Source organism: Octopus sinensis, linkage group LG17 (assembly GCF_006345805.1).
Source record: "Octopus sinensis linkage group LG17, ASM634580v1, whole genome shotgun sequence".
NCBI lineage: Eukaryota > Metazoa > Mollusca > Cephalopoda > Octopoda > Octopodidae > Octopus > Octopus sinensis.
In genome coordinates this window covers 54,733,426-54,740,925 of record NC_043013.1, presented here as the reverse complement: position 1 = coordinate 54,740,925, position 7,500 = coordinate 54,733,426, and the positions used below count along the sequence as shown (strand labels likewise).

Genomic DNA, 7,500 nt, shown 5'->3' with positions numbered 1-7,500 from the left:
GTTAATTAAAACTGAGAATAGACATTGTGTGGTAATGGGAATAATAATAATATAGTTGGTAGGCAGGCGTGACAATTTCAGACATGATTCAGCCTCATTAAACCTCTTCAGCAAAGCATTGATATTCACATACTTGCTAGATTGTGTGTGAGTGTGTGTGTGTGTAGTCTATCATGTGAGATGTTTTCAGAATCTACACTCATGTAAAGGCAACTGCCTATGTCAACACAAAAGTTAGTTGACTCCAATATATGTAATTTGTATGTTTTTTTAACCCCTGGTCAACCTTGGTCAACAAATTTATGATCAAAGACATTCCAGCCATGACCATTTCACAATATTTTTAACCCAAGATCATAGTATTCAATGAACTTCTTTGGTTTTTTTTAGGCAAGATATGAAATAATAGACTTTAGTTAATATTTCTAGTAAATCAAACTAACAGACAGAGGATCCAACACGTAATTAGTAAAATTAGCATGTATCAATGTAATAATTAATGTTGTGCCATTTCATAGCCAACACGTTAATGTTTCAATATGTTTATCCATTAATGCTGTGTCTTTGACCTCATAGTGCCATCACATGACCTTGAATGATGTAAAGACTAACTAAATTTCCAAGTTTGCCACACAAAAGGTGACACAAGAGAACGCTGGCTCATATTGGGAAATCTCTAAGGAAGAAAATAGAGTAATCTTCTTTTACTCTCATGCAAGAAAAACTATTTTTAAAACAGTTTTAATTTTCACATTGAGAATCAATATAACCACATATGGTGCAATTTTCTTTTCACGATTAAGATAATAATTTCCATTTCCTGATTCTAAGCTTCTTTTCCTCAAAACTTTATTAAGTTGCCAACTTAGAAATTGAAAGAAAACAATGGTTTTTTGGGATTTTTTTTTCTTTTCAGTGCTTCTCAGAATATAACCAAAAAGTCTGTTTTGTTCCCAACAAGGTCACCTTTGCAAATTATTAACTTATGTCACTAGGTGACAACCCAATTGATCTGTTATTTCCAATATTTTGTTCAATAATAAGTCCATCAAAATTATAGATTAGCAAGCAGTGTCTGTCCCATTATCTTATTCATGTATATTTTGTCTCCTTAGCATCAGCATAGGCAAGCTGGATCAACATATTGACACCTCTTCACAGTTTCATATACTCTGATCAGTTCCTTTTATTCTACCCAAGTTTCTTCACTTCTTTCCAGCTATTCATCCATTCCCAGCTGTTCATGTATAACAAAAGATACTCCATCACTCTCCTAAATCTGTTTCGAGTTTTTTTTTTTTTTCAATCAATCGATCAATCAATCCAATTTGTATTTTTAGATAAACATTCAGTTTTGGAAATTCATCAGATTTTCACTGAATTTAGTTTAACATTTCAGCATATCTTATGATATAGGAAATTGTTGTTTCCAGTCTTCCATTCTTCTCTTGTGCATTGGAACACTTTATTGTAGGTGCTTAAAATACCATAATAGACATACATAAAATTTATACGAGACAAAAAGTCAAAATAAAAGTTTTAATGATATTTAGATTTTAGTAGATGGATAAAACTTACTATCACTTAGAGGAAACAGAACATATAAAATATTCTGTTAAGCAAACTTTATACTGTAAAAGTGGTGTATACCAGCATAGAAGACTATTTCAAACTGTGATGCCTTAGCAAATGTTTACAAGGGAAATCCATGTCAAGAAGTCAAATTTCTAATATATTTATAATAATAATAATAATAATAATAATAGTTTAGGTACATTGGGAACTTTTTCTAAAGATTTGAACAGATGGATAAAGGAAATAGGTATAAAACCCAGTTTAGTATAGCTCCAGAAAACAGAGTTATTAGGGACAGCAAGGATACTTACGAGGGTTCTTGGCATCTAAGGTTACTTGCTGTAACCCAATGTTAGGATTCCTTTCTTTTCCAACAGTTTAATCTGTTGAGTGTATATGAATAATAATAAACATAACAATAATAATAATAATAATAATTGTATCTCATACACTTTATATTGCACATCATTGTATTTTTCTTTCTTTTTTGTAGTTCCAGTACCACTAATCCTCCCCAAAACATCTCCGTACAGACATTTTCCCCACTTATAACTTTTCCCAATAATCTGTGGAGATGACATTAGCAGTTACTTCAGTAAACTCCAGTTTGGTATGTATTGTATTTTCTTTGACTTTTTACCAATTTCACATGAAACATTTAAATTGGAAATGGAACTTATTTTATTTTCCACATTTCCAAATGAAATCCCATTTCTTGAGAAAATCAGTTTCTTCTATCCTTTTTTTTCTTACGGCACTTTTTAAAAACCCTTTTCAATAAATATTCAATGTTTTAGGGTGAACAAGGGACTATTTTGTGTTATGTAGTCCTTTGAGATGTATTTCTACATTCTGTTAGCATACAGGGGACAGGTCACTCGACAGATTTTCGCACAGCTGGGATAGCAAGAAACAACAATTTTGATAGATCAGAACAACTTACGTTATATTGCTACAATAACCTTGTGCATAAATATAAAAAGAATATTAGAACCTGATTGTTTTGTGTGAACTCTACTTTATAGATAGTCAGGATATAATCAATAATTTCTATTTCAGCCTCTTCACTGATTATTCCTTTCATCTTTTTTCTTTTTCTTTTTTTTTTTTTTTCAACTTTTTAAACTTAGTTGCTCATTCTTATCTCTTAACAATCATCTCGGAAACAGTAAATATATCTCATCTCTCGTTTTCTTTCGTTTCTTTTTCCTTTCATGTTTTTACAACATTTTATTTCTAATCATTTGCAATTGAACTACAATCAATCTTCCAGCATTTGGCAATTTCTTCTTTCATCCCAGCAATTTGCAATATCATTGATTTCTTAGTGTTGTTTTCTTTCTTTTCTTTTCTTTTTTTTGTACTTGGTACAGTAGTAGTTTAGTATCCTTTAATGATAGTAATTACTTAACTTATCTCGACATACTGACCCATGGAAATTTCTATTATTTTCCTTTTGGTGCTGCCAGTATTTTCTGCTATTATTCTTATGTGCCAAACTAAAAGAAAAAAATGTCTATAATTGAGTACATTTCTTGCTATATGGTCAAGATATTGGTTCTAAATTACCAAATTGTTTATAGCGTGAACAGAATCTTCTAAGGAAAAAAATTAATATGAGAAACCATTAGCTAGTAGCCATCAAATAAAAATTTGAAAGTTTTGTTTTATCCTCTCATTAAAGTAACATTTATAATGTTCAGTTTGTGGAATTATGTCGAAAATCATGTCTTGGAATCATCGTAGTTGTCGCGGTAGGAATTGTCTTATTGATATTATTGCAACGAAATTTTACAAATTCAACAATCAATGCATTTATTGTGAACAACTATTGCACTGAATACAGCAGGTAAAAGTTCAATCCCCATCACCATCCATTTTGTTGTTTTCATTAGGAACCACGTGGAAAGGAAAACAAAGACAAAAATGACAATGACATTCTTTAATTTAACAAATGTACCGGGAATGTAATTAATATCAAACAAATGTACTTTTTACCGCAAGCATAAACCTAACTCCAATTGAAAGGTTCTTGGACTTTTGCAATGTCTTACCAGTGCCAACTAAAGAAAGTCTGTGACTATGCTGGAAGAATTATTGATCTCTAATCATAGATTAACCAGACATCAATTACTATCTGACAATAGCATCTGCCTCACTTTACTTAAGTGTCATAAAAATGTGGCAAAAATTCTAATTCGTGTCTTGATTTTCTCACCAAAATTAAGTATCTGTTTGCTGAAAAGGTTAATTGGTTTAATTTCTTTTTATGTGACGAATAAACTAAAATTATTAGAAAATTAGCTTCCAGTCATATGACTGGTTTAGTGGGAGAGGAAAAAAAATCAATAGTATTTCCCCATTTAGGATTGTCCACGTCTATTACTACCATTCAATGATTTTACACGAGCTATAATAAGACCAAAATTTGTGATGCCGATGTTTCATTAATTGTTAATCTCCTTCTATAACATCTTTTATCTGCTTCCATCTATGGTTTTTGCAATCAGAAATGTCTAGATGCATGAAAACTGGATTATTACAGTTCCTAACAACAGAAGTAGACATTCAGAAAGATAATTACGTCCCCAATTCACAGAGTTTGATCAGTCTATAGAAATTCTCTGAGATTATCATATTATCTTTGCCAATTTTCTTTGGCCAATAATGAGAATGTAATTTCCAATAGAAAAAAACCTCTGAATGCAAGAGAACACTCCTGCTATAATTTTTCAACATCTTACTAAGAAAACCACACACAAATATGTGTGTGTGTGTGTGTGCATGTGTGAGTGTATGTGTGTGCATGTGATAAGATAAAAATGGTGTAGAGAAAATGCCAAACGGAAATGATTATCCATTTCGATGGAGAATATTCTAGAAACTATCTCACATTTAATGTAGGATCGCTAAAAGTTGCTATTCCATATAAAAAGCACCTACGATGCAATCGGATTTCTTTGTTTTAAGTTATATACGCATATATCGATATCAATCTGGTTATCTCTCTGCATATGTGTGTGTATATGCTTGGGTATATAAATATATATGTGTATACATATATATATGCATACACACATACATATGTATAACCTTATATATTCACACAAACACATGCATACATGTGTGTGTATGTATATATATACGCACATGTGTATGTGTGAGTGTGCATATATATATATATATATACACGCACACACACACACATATACACTTCCTCAACTCATAAATAAATATCAGCAAAATAAAAAGAAATGTTTGAAAAATATTCCTATTACTTTGATACTGACTGCTTTGGTCAACAAACTGGAATATAAGAATTCCCCAACTTATGAAATGTGTTATTTTCTAAATAGTCTCTTGGAATGTTACCAAGTATCCAATAGAGAAAAAGGAAAAGAAAAAAAAGAAACGAATGGAAGTGTATTATTATTCATTTCATTTTCCTATAAATATTTTATCTCAATCAGAATTCCAGTCAGAAATTTGCCAGATCTCAATAAATAGCTATTTATCTTGTTCAAACTTATCATACAACAAAAATGTCATCGATACTTTCTTTAAATGTTAGCTGCTTAGATACATTGGAAATGGTTAGCCAGAAAACCTAAAACTCTGTTGATCAAATACTTTTCAAATCATGGATGGGGTTTCAAGTTGTTTCTTTTACTTTTGTTTTCTTTACACTTAACAACATGAAACGGCAATGTTAATGTGATGTGAGATCTTCTCTTTAGAGATTGGATGTATTTCTGAAACACATACACATATAAATGTGACTGTATAGATGGACATGCATGAGTGCTTAGCACCGGTTCTTACTGCCATACCATTATTTCTAGTTGTTGTTCAGGCATTTGGACTTAGAGATTTTTAGCAGACTCTTACATTAGGTGATGAAGCAAAATGCAAAAATAAAAATTCCATAATTTAATCATCCTCCTTACATCATAACATGGCTGTGTGGTTAAGAAGTTTGATTTGCAGCCAAAGCGTTTTGAGTTCAGTCCCACAGCAGGGTGCCATAGGTGCCTTGTACCATAGCTTTATACCCCTGAGTCAGTGAGTAGATTTGGTCTATGGAAATTCAAAGAAGCCCCTCACACACATGCATGCATAAATGCACACATATAAATAAGTGTGTTGTGTCTCTATGTCTTGACATCACTTGCTAATTGTAAACAAATATAATTGTCATACAAGTGGTATCATTTGCTGACAGTGTTCTATTAAAACATGTCTGGTCATTGTGCTATTTATGTTCATAGGATTAGCTGAAATATTTGCCTGCTGGGAAACAAGTGAGGGTTAGCAACAGGAAGAGCATCCAGCCAAAGAAAATCTGCCTCAGTAAATTTGGTCTGACACATTTAAGCATAGAAAAGTGAACATTAAGATGATGATGACAATGTGTTCTGGGGTTGTTTTTAACTCTATAAAACAATATTCCATGCCTGTCAAAAAGAATAAGGCTTTCTCATTGGAATTTGGACAATAACCATAGATATATCTTTTGCTGAATTTTAGGAAATTGATGCATATATTTACTGTTCCACTTTCAGATTGAATTTACAGTGTACATGGTTTTGTTTTCATTGTTTTAATTCACAAAAACTACTTGTTTGATAATTTTCTAGCATAAGTTTGTGCACCAATAATAATAATAATAATAATAATAATAATAATAATGATAATAATAATGTGAGGAAGGGACTAGTTGATTACACTGACTCCAGTCCTCAATACCTGATACTCATTTCATCGCCCCCCCCCCCCCGAAGGACGAAAGGCAAAGCTGATCGTGGCAGAATTTGAAGTCAGAAAGTAACGATGGATGAAATACCATTAAGCATCTTCACTAGAAGGCTGATAGTTCTGCAGCTTGTTGCCTTAATAATAATAATCATAATAATAATAATAATAATATAATAATAATAATAATAATGATAATAATAATGTGAGGAAGGGACTAGTTGATTACACTGACTCCAGTCCTCAATACCTGATACTCATTTCATCGCCCCCCCCCCCCCGAAGGACGAAAGGCAAAGCTGATCGTGGCAGAATTTGAAGTCAGAAAGTAACGATGGATGAAATACCATTAAGCATCTTCACTAGAAGGCTGATAGTTCTGCAGCTTGTTGCCTTAATAATAATAATCATAATAATAATAATAATAATAATAATAATAATAATAATGATAAGCCCTGATGCAGTACCAGACAGTGGCTCTCATGGCTTCTGATCTTAACTGTTTTAGGGTGAACAAGGGTATTTTGGGTTATGTATTCCTTTGAGATTGTTTTGTCTTGGTATAAAAGATGGCCTACAGCAAATATTCTGCTCAGTAACATGAGATATGCTTGTCAATTGTTTGACCTTAAGCAGTTGAACATGTCCCTTAATAACTGATATGTGCACCTCTGATCACGAATAGAAGTAGTGGGGAAGCATCATAGCTATGTGTTGAAAGTTCTTTGGGGTTTGGATAATTCACCTTTGGAGACATGGGTGTTTCATTCAAGGGACATTTTGAATGGGATGGGCTGCTTGACCTGAAGAAAATTCTAACTGGGCCCCACCTGCAAGGTCATGCACCTGTTTATCTTCATATGAGATCACCATGTTGCGTACATAATGTTGTGGTGCATGTGCCTAGTGTACCCTTATCAGACGGGTAGTCATGATGGGTATACTGGGCTTCGTATATTTTACCCCAGTGTCAATTTGATGGCATGCACTGCTCTCTCACTCAATAATAATTGTTTCAAATTTTGCCAAAGGGCAGCAATTTTGGGGGAGGGGAGGAGTTGATTACATTGACCTCAGTGTTTAACTGGTACTTATTTTATCAACCCTGGAAAGATGAAAGGCAAAGTTGACCTCCACAGAATTTGAACTCAGAATGTGAAGATGGATGAAATA

The 7,500-nt window shown here is 32.6% G+C and overlaps 1 protein-coding gene across 12 annotated transcripts in view; it reads left to right on the top strand.

The window, feature by feature from the left end:
* LOC115220760 (thrombospondin type-1 domain-containing protein 7A) overlaps positions 1–7,500 on the top strand; it is a 1,292,425-nt gene that overhangs the window by 514,793 nt on the left and 770,132 nt on the right. For 8 of the 12 annotated variants that reach the window (XR_005002721.1, XM_036510592.1, XM_036510591.1 and 5 more), the window contains one exon: positions 2,069–2,185. The exons of the other annotated variants lie outside the window; for them this stretch is intronic. The gene's annotated coding sequence lies outside the window, so the exon portion shown is untranslated. The remainder of the gene's footprint in view (positions 1–2,068; positions 2,186–7,500) is intronic. 12 annotated transcript variants of the gene reach the window in all.